Source organism: Eleutherodactylus coqui, chromosome 5, assembly GCF_035609145.1.
Source record: "Eleutherodactylus coqui strain aEleCoq1 chromosome 5, aEleCoq1.hap1, whole genome shotgun sequence".
NCBI classification, from domain to species: Eukaryota; Metazoa; Chordata; class Amphibia; order Anura; family Eleutherodactylidae; genus Eleutherodactylus; species Eleutherodactylus coqui.
In genome coordinates this window covers 118,484,250-118,497,015 of record NC_089841.1, presented here as the reverse complement: position 1 = coordinate 118,497,015, position 12,766 = coordinate 118,484,250, and the positions used below count along the sequence as shown (strand labels likewise).

The 12,766-nt window shown below is 42.0% G+C and overlaps 1 protein-coding gene across 3 annotated transcripts in view; it reads left to right on the top strand.

Annotated features, from left to right (window-relative positions):
• Nucleotides 1-12,766, top strand: part of EPB41L4A (erythrocyte membrane protein band 4.1 like 4A) — a 262,636-nt gene that overhangs the window by 41,193 nt on the left and 208,677 nt on the right. The window lies entirely within an intron of this gene.

Below are 12,766 nucleotides of genomic sequence, written 5' to 3'. Positions count from 1 at the left end.
TAAACTGCGTGTGTAAAGATGAATGATTCCCTGACCTCTCCATAACATATACAGAAGGCAGTGTTCTGTTGTGCTGATATAGTAGTGTTTGGTCTCTGCTGGCTCATTTCTAGCTATTGATTAACTATTATGTGTTTTCAAATTATCTGAAGGAAAAATGTCAAAACCCCATCTTTTTATTAATTTTGCCCATTTTAATTAGCACATTTTGAAATCTGTAGAAAAGATTAATGGGCTGTATGGGACTTTCAACCGTATGCCCTAGGCTAGTGACTAACCCCATCATTAACTGTGTGTATTAAATCTCTGTTAATCCATTCACAGTATTTTTATTATCATGCTTTTAATTTATGTAGTCCTTCACTTGACTATGCATAACCTAGGTTAAAAATATAATTGAGGTTTCTACCCCCTGATGGGTTGGATTTTAACCATTCCCATGTTTTGTTTCCTGGGAGATCGGCATTTTTGGAAATAGCTGGCATCTACTCATTTAACCCCTTATTGAAATGGCATTTCCCTTTTGGAAGAGCCAATAGTGGTGTTGGGGAAGATGGCTCATAGACAAATGATAGTGCTGTACTAGGTGTAGGGCCTGCTATGCTGTCTTTAGACTTTAATAAATATAAGGCTGAGTTCACACTAGAGGGTTGTTTTGTTTTTTTTTCAGCGAATCCTGTTTTACAAAAAATGGAAATCTACAAAACTGAAATGAATAGAATGCATTATTTAGTTGTTTGTTTTTTTTGTTTGTTTTTTTTTTTTGTGGATCCATCAAATGGATCCTTAAAAGAAAAATCGAAAGGTATACTTTCTGTTCATTTCCGTTTCCCTTCTGTTTTTCAGCATTTTAAATGGATCCGTTTTGGTATTGATCTTCATTGTCTTCTGCCCTCTGTACATGCTCAGAAATAAAATAGAAAGTAATCAATTTCCATCCACTTTTCCTTTCCATTTTAGGTTATACTTTGTCTCCCATTGACTACAAAGTAAAAAAAAACAAAAAACTGTTCTTGTTCCATTTTTTAACCGGAAACAAAAGCATTAAAAAAAGAAGAAAAAAAAAAAGAAATTCAGAAGGAAAATTAAGAAACGGATTGAAGCTGATGTTTCAATGTACTTCTATGGGCAGGAAAATTGAAATGTTTTCTTTCTGTTTTGCTACTCCCATGAAAAAACAATTAGAGGGAAAGCAAAAAGACTAGTGTGATATGGCCCTAAGAGAAAATTACATAGATCAAACCAATTTTGGTAAGATTTGCTGATGTGATTTCTGAGACCTAAGTAATCTTATTCAGCGTATTCCAGTCAAACCTATATGCCTACATGTGTAAAATGTTATATTCTGAAACTTGCAAATATAATCACTAAGTAATCAAATGGTAACAACTTTGGAGAACATGCCCAACATTTAACCAAAGTAAGTCTTGGCTTCTCCAGTGGGATAATAGTTTAGGATCACAAACTCTTATGTTAACATTTATAGAAGCTAATTGAGTTGACCATTTTCTATAAAGGCTGGGAATTGCTTATGTTGTTACTATGTCACCGGAGACTGATGGCGAGCTGAACAAGTCAATGTCTTCCTAAATTATAACTGTAATCCTTCCATTACAGCTTTGCTAATACCGTGACAAGTCTATATGCTGGCTGTGTTTATTGATCATTTTCTAGCATTATCCTATTATCTTTTTGGTCTTTGTATACTGTAGTCTAGATGTGTCGGTACAGTAATAATGCAACTCATACCTTTCTTGTGGATGTTTTCATTTCCCTTAAATGGACCCTTAAAAGTAAGGCTGCTATTAATGTGGTAGATTTTTTTTTTTCTTCCTAAATAGAAGGTAAAAGTACAGTAAACTACTAGAGCTCTCAATATACACATCAGCTCATTGCAGGGTGACTAGTCAGTGCCCATCTATAATTTACACAGAAGTAAAGGTTATGTCTGATAACCCCAAACTCTGTAAAACCAGGTAGAGGGGCAGAATCGCATTCTGAAAATGTGTCATTCTTAGGCTGGGTTCACACAGGGCGGATTCCCACCCGAAATCCCGCGGTTTGGCCGCAGCAAAAACCGCGAGATTTCCGCCGGGAGAACCGCCGCAGGTTTTTTGAAGCGGCCCGGCCGCTCGCTCTTCCGCTGCGGCCGGCGCTCCCATAGGGGAGAGCGCGGCCGCAGTGGAAAGAAAAAATAAATAGACATGCTGCATATTGTAAAGCCGCGGCTGCAGTCGCCACAGCCGCGATTCCTGCCTGACTTACCGCAGCGGATTGGCCGTCCCGTGTGGACGAGAAATCTCGTCCACATGGCTTGCCAAACCCGAGATTAGCGGCCGCAGGCGGATTTGCCGCGGCGAAATTCCACGCGGAATTTCAGCGGCAAATCCGCCCTGTGTGAACCCAGCCTTAAGGTGCCCATACACATATGAGTAAAATCGCTTGAACACTACAATTTCAGCAGGACTGATGGGTTATGTTATTTCTGTGAGGATGTGCCGATCAATGGGAGAGAATGATAAGGTGTTTTGAATTTCAACATTACTGCCTTTGTTCTCCTGGGAGATAAGCAGGTGTCGGGTGTTTAGCAGTGGCTTATTGCACTCTCCCCATTGAAAACACCCGTGTGCTCATCTGAACCGACGGTGTATAGGCGAGTGAAAAAGAATAGCTGTTGGTCTTATGGCCTCCTCAATTATGTCTGTGTTCTCGCTTGAAGTCATTTGGGGTACGTTCACCTGTGGCTGATTTTGGTGTGGATCTGCCCCAAACACTGCATCATAATTGCACCACTACTGTCACTAAAAGAAGTCAGCTGATGCGACTGCTACCTGGTACACTTCAAAATTGCTGATTTTAGGAGTGTGCTGGTCTGTCTAGCAAGCATGATTACAACTCATTTATTATTCTTTGAGAACTTGCCCCCACCACCACAATCCTAACAGAACCTGCCTTATCCCTGTCTAGCTAAGCACCTCCTTTACGCCACTTGCCTACTCCAAGGGTGCACTAGTTCCCAGCTTTAACATGTCCTAGTATTTAATGAACCCAGTGATTTTTCACCCCAACCTATTGAGCTCTTTTTTTTTTTTTCTAATAGTCGTGAAGTTTTTTTTTCTCCAAAACTAATCAACTTGTGAGCGTGCTGATTAGATAAAAAAATAGGCCATATAAACCGGCTGTCCGATAGACTAGTGGTTCCTAAGTCGCAGTATCCATACCTTTGGGTTCATATTGCATGGAAAATATTTCAGCTCCTAATCCAGCCCTCCCTCTGTAGCTCACCACCACCTCCTCTTTCTCTGTTGACCACTCACTCCTCTTCTCCTGACTACCTGCTGCCATCACTAGGTCTGTGGGGAATATAACTTATACTGGGGTCTATTGGGGGGTTAATACGGTATCCATTATTTTTGCCAGAATAGCACTCTTCATGTCAAATCTGAAAGAACTGCCAGAGTCTGTGTGAGCACAGAACGTCTTGTTAACATTCATAACTGACCTTTCCTTGGGGATTCTAGGATGGATTTTCTTGTCACTAGGGTACTTGGCTTAAAAGTTTGATAAACAGTGCAATAGACTATCAATTCAAACACTATTTAGCACTAGCATTACAAACCATATACAACCATGTGTACAGAAATTAGTTTAAATGCAGAAATATCAATCAAATTTGTGACAAACCTCCTATTATCAAATCTCCTAAAAAGCCAATGTGGCAGGACATTTTTTGACATTTTGTCAATTTAATTGTTGACAATCAAGGAAATAGAGTTGCTTTTTCTCTCCCAGGCATATGTAGCCTGATCTTTCTTGTGTGTCCAGTACTGAACTGTTAAGTCATGTATTTTAAACATTGTTGTCCCCTATTAACTGTTAAGTACATTTTAGCAGCATTGAGGTTCTGAGTTCAAATTCTACCAAAAACACTTGCAAAGATTTGTGGGAGTTTTTTTCTGGGGTTTCTTCCACACACACCAGAAACCTTCTGATAGGTTAATTGGCTTCCTATGATATTGACCCTAGTGTGTATATATTGTATGAGAGTTAGATTGTGGGCCCATTAGGGCCGGGGAATGATATGTGAGTGATGGCATTTAATGTTCATCACTGCCGAATATGTTGGTGCTATATACATACCACAAAGTGAATAAATACGATTCTATATCTACCCAGTTAATATAAAGGAGCATTCATGAAGGTGTTCATCCGATATTGTGTTTGTCATATCTGTATCCACTACACTTCTCTACCCAGAGATACTGAAAATATCTAGAGAATTAAAGGGTGTTCCCATAGAATGGTAGAGTTAGAAGGGACCTCCAGGGTTATCTGGTCCAACCCCCTGCTCAGTGCAGGATTCAGTCTGCACAGGATGGAGAATAACCTACCATTTGGTGGAGGACCAACCTCTGAGACCCACACCAATCCAGAGAAGTTACAAGTTGTGATCAGCAAATTATCCCCTGTCCTTTGGTAGAAGATAACTTATTGAGTTGGGAATGCCTATTTAATATTAACTGTAACGGTAAAGCCATATCATTGTGTTTTGGAACTCGCGATATGTAAACCATGGGAACCATTTTATGTTTTAGTCATTTTTGATCTCGGAACGTAAGGTAATATAAATGATGTGTGCAGTACTCACTCTGGGCCCAGTGGCAAATAACATGAATAAGCGTTTTAACAATTGCTATTATTCCGAATGAAAAAAACTTGCATATTGCTGCAGGGATTACTTTTGAAGTAGATATTTTCTTAATTGGGGCATTTGTTCAGACTTTTATAAAATAAGCTTTTTACATTCAACTTCTTAGCCATGCATAAAATCGTTCAGTTACATGTCTACGTACTTTTTTAATTGCTCCCTTTGAAGTGAAAGTTTTAATAGCTTTGGTGGAAGAATGACAAAAAAGACGACTTGAGATAAAAATACAGTAACTAATTATATATTTTGTCTAAGTTTTATTGTGCTGCACTTGAAAGCTTTACGTTCATTGGCAGAGCTGTCAGCTCAAGTCATTTGTACAACGCGGGCGTGATTCAAGGATTTTGTCTTGGGAAAACAATATGAATGTGCCCTTCAAGTGTTGAAAGTTGAGTGTAAGGACCCAAGTATGTAGCCGGTTGTATCTAAAGTCTGTGCTTTTTCTGAGCTAAGAACTGGAAATGTATTCTGTTACACGATTTTGCCGCACATCGCAAATGCTGTGGATTTTTAACAGTAAAAGTAGTTCTGGAAAAGCTGCAGCATTACAGTTTAAGCAGTGTGGATGGGATTTTAAGATTTTAACCCTTTCCAATCCAATTTCCCTGACACGTGCGCACTCCACTTCTATATTTTGGGTGTGGAAGTGCGTTGTGGATGCCTTGGAATTACTCAACAGAGACACAGGAAAGTTACCTGTCATGATGATTTTATTAGCAATTTTTTGAAAATTAAATGGGAGTTATGAGTGTTTAACATCCGGAAAATCATTCTGTAGTAATCCTGTAAATATGTATATTGATATTACGCACATTTATATTCTATCTATCTATGTAATATAGTGCCATACGTAAGCCTCCTATAACTGCATACAATGTGTAAGGCCCCATGTCCATGGGCGTGATTTCGCCGGCGGTGAATCACGCCATCTGAAGCTTTCCACAGCGTTGCTATGGAAAGTGCCGGCCCTCTGTCCTCGAGTGGAGAATCACTGCAATTCTCCACTCGCGGATGGCAATTCGCAGCATGCTGTGAATTGACACGATTCTCCGCAGTCAGCCTATCTGTCAGATAGGCTGACCTGTGGAGATTCGTCTGCCGGCTCCCACTCCCGAGTGGCAGCTTCCGTGGTGGAGATTTGCCGCGGGATAACGCAATGCCCGTGGATAGAGGGCCTAAAGAACATTTCTAGCAGTATGCAGGACAGCTCTCCAATGTCTAAGGTTGTTCTGCATATGTATGTTACAGTATGCAGGACAGTGCTCCATCAGATTTTCACAGCTGATTTCCCTTCTTTTAAATACGTGGGTAAAATCTGTGGCAAATCTGCACCAAAATTGCCCTTTGCTGTGGATTTTTTGCTGAAGAAAATTTGCAGAGAATCTGCAACGTGTAAACATGCCCTTAGGTGAGGGAACCCAGACGTCGGGGGGTGAGTGGTATGTACTGGTGCACCAACTGTGTCTGTTTTAGGGCAACTATAAGATACAGTGCTATCAGCTAAACAGTGCCTTTTAATGAAAAATGTTTCTAGTTCTCCAGTAGGTTAAACAACCAGTTAATAAACTTCCTCGTGAAAAATTTCTGATCTGAATAGCCCCGTAGGCTATTATGGGATCATGTGCTGTCTGGAATGCACGGACAGCACATGGCCTGAAAATATGTCTGTGTGAATGCCCACATGTGTTAATTTATATAATGTATAACTGTATTAACTTTTATTTAGCTTGTTAGCAATAGTATTTAATTCCATGGCATAGAAGATTAAAAGTAAAGTGGTGTATTTCCTTCTCATCCAATATAAGTTAAAGGGGTTGTCAGCGTTAAAATTTATGTGAAAAGTGGTTCACCGCATGAAAAAACATAAGAGCTCTTACTCGCTTATCCCTAGCTCCTCGCGTCTCCTCGCGGAGGTCATATTTGCAGGCTGCAGTCAGCCTATGCAGTCCCATGAACAAGCTGCTGCAATCAGTGGCTGAACTCTGTGATCAATGCTTTAACTCCGCCATTGGCTGCGGCCGCAGGTTTATGGGACATTGCAGGAAGCAGTATAAGCTCTTCATTATGTTTTTCACACGGCGGACCCCTTTTCACATAAAAGTTTTAATGCTGACAACCTATTTAAAGGTTAAACAACCAGGGATCTTGGGCGCTTTTGATATAGAAAGAAGGAATGGTCCAGAGAGATGAAGAAGAAACTTCTGCTTATTCAGGACCAATTACGCATTTATTCGCCCATCCAGCACAAACACGTAATTAATCCTGAATAAACAGAAGTTTCTTCTTCGTCTCTCTGGACCATTCCTTCTTTCTGTATCAACAGCGCCCAGAATCCCTGGTTATTTAACCCAATTGCACGGAGGTCATCCTGCCTGTCTGTCTGTTCCAGGGAGGCAGCAGCTGATAACTCTGATGTGCCTGGTTTGCACAACCCAGCAAGGTGAACCATTTTGCACCACATTCCTACGAGTTTTGTTCTGGTGATATGCTGACTATGGAAGCACTTATTTTTTTTCTTATAATAGATACAATATAAGCGCCACTGTTTATCTTGTATTGTTTCATTGATGGATATACAATATTGTCCTCTTTGCTGTAATTAGCCTAAATAAAAAACATGAAAGGAAACATATGCTTGATTTTACGCTTGAGTTTCCCTGTATCCCGAGGCTGGTGTACACCCCGTATCACTGTACCTGGTGTCAGAACTTGACAGCACAGGTAGAGTATTAGATAATATGCAGATAATAGAATTTCCCTGAGGCCATGCATGTTGTGTCATAAAGGACAAGTTTGCAAGTGTTTACAAAGCCAGAACTGCATAAACGGATTTTACAGATGTAGCAAATTTTTACTTGACTGTGATAGCTTTCTGCGACGAGTTGAATTTTATGTGCATCAGTGAGCCTTGGACCCCCATTACCCTGTCACAGGATCACCAGTTGTGCCACGGTTAGCAGATTCTAACCACTACTTAACAGGAGCACCCCCCCCCCCCAGGTTGTACCCTGTTGTACAACCTCTAGCTTGGATACAAGATGTGATACGGGTGGGCATGGAGGCTCTAGTACCCTGTTGTATCCTTTTTAGCTTAGATGCAAGAAGTGATATGGGCGGGCATGGAGGCTCTAGTACCCTGTTGTACCCCCTTTAGCTTAGATGCAAGAAGTGATACGGGCAGGCATGGAGGCTCTAGTACCTTGTTGTACCCTCTGTAGCTTGGATGTAAGATGTGATACGGGTGGGCATGGAGGCTCTAGTACCCTGTTCCACCTCTAGCTTGGATACAAGATGTGATACGGGCATGAGAGCATACAAGTTCCATATCCTGTGGCAAATCAGTCCACATTTACTGTAACTAAGGCTTTAGATTGTAAAAGCTGTTGAAGTTTGCGTTCCAGATGATCCCATACATGTTCTATTGGCGATAAATCTGGCGACTGGACAGGCCACAGAAGTGTGACAATGTTGTGAAGACATTTCTGTAATACCCCTGTTGTGTGCAGCGGAGCATTATCCTCCTGGAAAATGGCTCTTAAAATCCCTGCCATGAGAGGAACACATGTAGCTGCAGGGTATCTTGAACATATTGCCGAGCTGTCATTGTCGCTCATACCACTAGTGGGTAACCAATTGTCATATAAGATTGCCCCTCCAGACCATCACAGCATCAGTGGGGGCAGTATGCTGCTCCACAGCAAAGACAAGATTGAGGCGCTCATCCATAGGTCTATAGACATGAACACAGCTGTCGTCCGTGCCCAAACTAAACCTGGATTTGTCGCTGAAGACAACTCTGTTCCCCTCCATTGCAGTAGTGTCCTGAACGACTAACCTGGATTGCTAATGGAGGTGATGGTGGGTCAGTGTCTTAGGCAATATACTAAATGTGCTTTTCTCACATGTCAGTAATTTTAAAGGAGTTGTCTAGTTGTAAACTAGTGTTTGCCTATTGTCAGGACAGCTCATCAGTAGTAGATTGGTGGGGGTTGTCACTCCCCAATCAACTGTCCACCAGGCTGGTATACTTATGCACTGAGCTGATTAGAGCTATCTGCTTCTGCAACATTTTTAATTAAAGGGGTTGTCCCGCGCCGAAACTGGGTTTTTTTTTTCTTCAACAGCCCCCCCGTTCGGCGCGAGACAAACCCGATGCAGGGGTTAAAACAGAAAACCGGACAGTGCTTACCTGAATCCCCGCGCTCCGGTGACTTCTTACTTACCTGGTGAAGATGGCCGCCGGGATCTTCTCCCTCGGTGGACCGCAGGGCTTCTGTGCGGTCCATTGCCGATTCCAGCCTCCTGATTGGCTGGAATCGGCACGTGATGGGGCGGAGCTACCAGGAGCCGCTCTCCGGCACGAGCGGCCCCATTCAGAAAAGAAGACGACCGGACTGCGCAAGCGCGTCTAATCCGGCGATTAGACGCTGAAAATTAGACGGCACCATGGAGACGAGGACGCTAGCAACGGAACAGGTAAGTGAATAACTTCTGATAACTTCTGTATGGCTCATAATTAATGCACAATGTATATTACAAAGTGCATTAATATGGCCATACAGAAGTGTATAGACCCACTTGCTTTCGCGGGACAACCCCTTTAAGTGGCCAGGCTTGGTATTCCAGGCCATGTTCCTATTCATTTTAGGGGCAACTCAGCCTGCAATAATAAGCTTTGCCACTGCAGTGGGAATAGAGCTGTTTGTTTCCTGCAGAAATAAGCTCACTGCACCAGTACACTGGCCTGGTGAACAACCGATTCATGGGGGGTCTGGGCGATAGACCTCTTCCAATCTACTGTTGATGACCTTTCTCGAGAATAGGCCAACAATAGTTTACAACCCCTTTAATGTTATGGCTTATCAGTCTATTTAGGTTGCATGCGTTGTTAGGCTGGTGTCATGGACGGGGCATATTCCACATGCGGGAGCCTGCAGCGGAACCTGGCCCTGTCGCTCATACCTGTTTAAATCTGTATTGCGGATGGACCCGGCGGCTCGCCTTTGGATATGCACAGTGCAGATATATAATTTTTTTAAAATCAGTGGTTTTCTTGTGCCGTCTTTAAGCGAATACGTGGGCACCCGCAACCTATCCGCAATGTCAATTGTGATGGACCATGGGTCGGACGGCTTCCATTCAAGGGAAGCCGTTCGTGTGGAATCCGCAAGAAAATAGAACATACTGTGATCTTATTTCCGTAAGTGGAAATTGCAATCGCTGTCTTCTCATATGAACGGACATGCAAATGTTCTATATTTTTTAATGGATGTGGAATACCGCCTAATATGCGTGCGAGTGATGATCATGGTTTCAAGAATTCAAATTCGGTCATTTGAGACCAGCCTTACACAGATTTGATTCTGATATTGATTTTGTATCTTGAGTTTGAGAAAAACACTACTAATTATGCTACATTTAGCCCCAGCCTTAATCTGGCTAATCATATCACACACATGCCAGTGCACCCAGTAATTGATTGCAGCATTTTCTGTGACCTTGGTAATAATAAACGGAGGTCAGAGCTGCCGTTTAGCAAACATTGGCATTGAGAATGTTCTCTTTGTCAATTAAATGAGCTTTCCAGTAGGTGAAGAGAGAGAATACTTCCGTACTGCAATTTTGTTTGAGAAATCGATATTTCTCTGTGGGTTAGTCTTTACATTCCATTAAACAATTGCTCGGCCGCACCTGACACTTGGCAGCCATGCTATTGCTTTTTCATATATAAAAATACATTTTGTGTGTATGTCCACCCACTTTCTGTATGCAGTGCTTTTTCTTCCAGCTACTTGCAGACGCATTTAGGACAGAACCTCCAGCCGGAAGTTCCAAAGTAGAAGTGGAATCAGCCTTACTCCTCTCTGAAGAAAAGTTTTGGTCTTTTTATATCTTTTTTTTATTGTTTGTTATTCAGTAACGTAGTGTGTTTGGCCAAAAAAAGACACGTCCATCCAGTTCAGCCTATTACCCCCCACCACCACCACCACCCCTGCCGAGTGTTGATCCAGAAGTAGCCCTGGATCAATGTAGAAGCCCTGAGGCAGGTTTATGGAATTGAACTGATGACATCTCTACCAGCCTCCCATTGGCTGCAGTAGTCACGTGGTTAAACAACCCTTATTACCACTGTCGCTAATGTAAATGGGACTAGAGCGGTGGCCAGCAGCGGTGGGGATGCAGCACACATGAGTGTTTGTGGTTTATTTTTGTATTTTTTTTCCTTTGTAAAAACACGTATCTCATACCCCACACTACTTGAAAATATATCAGAAAACCCCTTTAATTAATAATAGTGAATACCCTTTTACCCGGAGGACATATGTAGTAGTCCTATGCAATCAGTGCTTAATCGATAAGGACAGTTCTAAAGGATAGCATCTTCAAGACGGAATAAAGGAAAACTGGGCAAGTTCTGTCAAATAAACTAGGAATCTGAAAAATACACGTTTGCAACTAAGCCATAAGGAAGCTTTGATTAACACTACATGCAAAAATATTGAAATGTAAAACTTAAAAATTTTAATTGGTTGTCTTGTGAAGATGGACATCCTCTCTTTAGACTGAAGCTGGCCTGGGGATTAGCTGACTCATGGGTCTGACTTCAGAAACATCCAGTAACCAACTGTTAACCTTGGAAAAGCTGCAGTCGGCCATACTTTTCACTTGAGTGGCGCTGCAGGGGAATGTTATATTCAATGACACCACTTAAATAAATTGCTGTCCATGTAACAGATGGACTGTTGCATCCGTCTGTGTTCACATGCACAGATTTTTCACTGTGCATTTTTCATAGCAAAATCTGCATGTAAAGTTAATAAAGAGAGAAATTTGCATTGAAAATCTATTGCAGAAATTGACATGCTGTTAGAGATGAGCGAACGTACTCGGTAAGGGCGATTTCGCAATCGAGCACCGCGATTTTCGAGTACTTCACTACTCGGGTGAAAAGTACTCGGGTGCGCTGTGGGTGAGCGGGGGGTTGCAGCGGGGAGTGGGGGGGAGAGAGAGAGAGAGGGCTCCCCCCTGTTCCCCGCTGCTTCCCCCCACTCCCCTCTGCAACCCCCCACCCCACAGCGCCCCGTAGTACTTTTCACCCGAGTAGTGAAGTACTCGAAAATCGCGGTGCTCGATTGCGAAATCGCCCTTACCGAGTAAGTTCGCGCATCTCTACATGCTGTAGATTTTTTCCGCAGAACTTGGATGAGTTTTTTTTTTTTCTCTGCATTGGTAGATTTAATACATATATGTGACATACCAATATACTTGATTCATCTCTTAATAAAACACTTTCTAAATACACTGACAATAATTGCTGCAAACTACAAAAAGTTGCAGTAACTAATACAAAATGTTGATTGTGCCATCAAAACTAATCATCCATCACCTGCTGTGTGCAATACTCCATTTATAATCATCGTATTCTACTGCCATCCAAACGGGAATGAGATTTAGGCAGATAACTTATCAGACGATACAGTCATGCACAGTTCAGATTTATCAGAAGACATTTTGCTGTTTTCAGACTGTAATTGTACAGAGGTTTTCACTTGCGCCCATGGTCCCTATAATCTGATCTTTAGGCGATTGTTGCAGATGCCAACAACAAACAGAGATATAGTCCTCTAGTAAGCAAAGGCCCATTTACACGGAGCGATGATTGCTTAAAAAAAATTGCTACAAAGCGATCGTTTTAGCGATAATCGCTGCGTCTAAACGCGAGCCCATCATGCACTTTTTGTGCACTGCTAGTTGATCGTTAAATTTAGTCTAACCTAAAATTCGTTGTTCAGCCTTATCAGCAGTTCTTCACGGGAAGTGCTGATAGCATTGTTTCAAGCTGGAGAACAAAGGACCTGAATGCAGATAAGAGCCCTCAGGCTATTAACTGCATTCAGTGAAGGCTTCATTTGCACACTAAATTGCTCTTAAGTAGCTACTTAATAGTTTATGCAAAATGATCGCTCAAAGCTGTCACTCAAACTGTCCTTTGAGCGATCATCCGGCCGTGTAAATGGGCCTTAAGAGAATTAAGGCACTGACATGGTAGCAAATAGA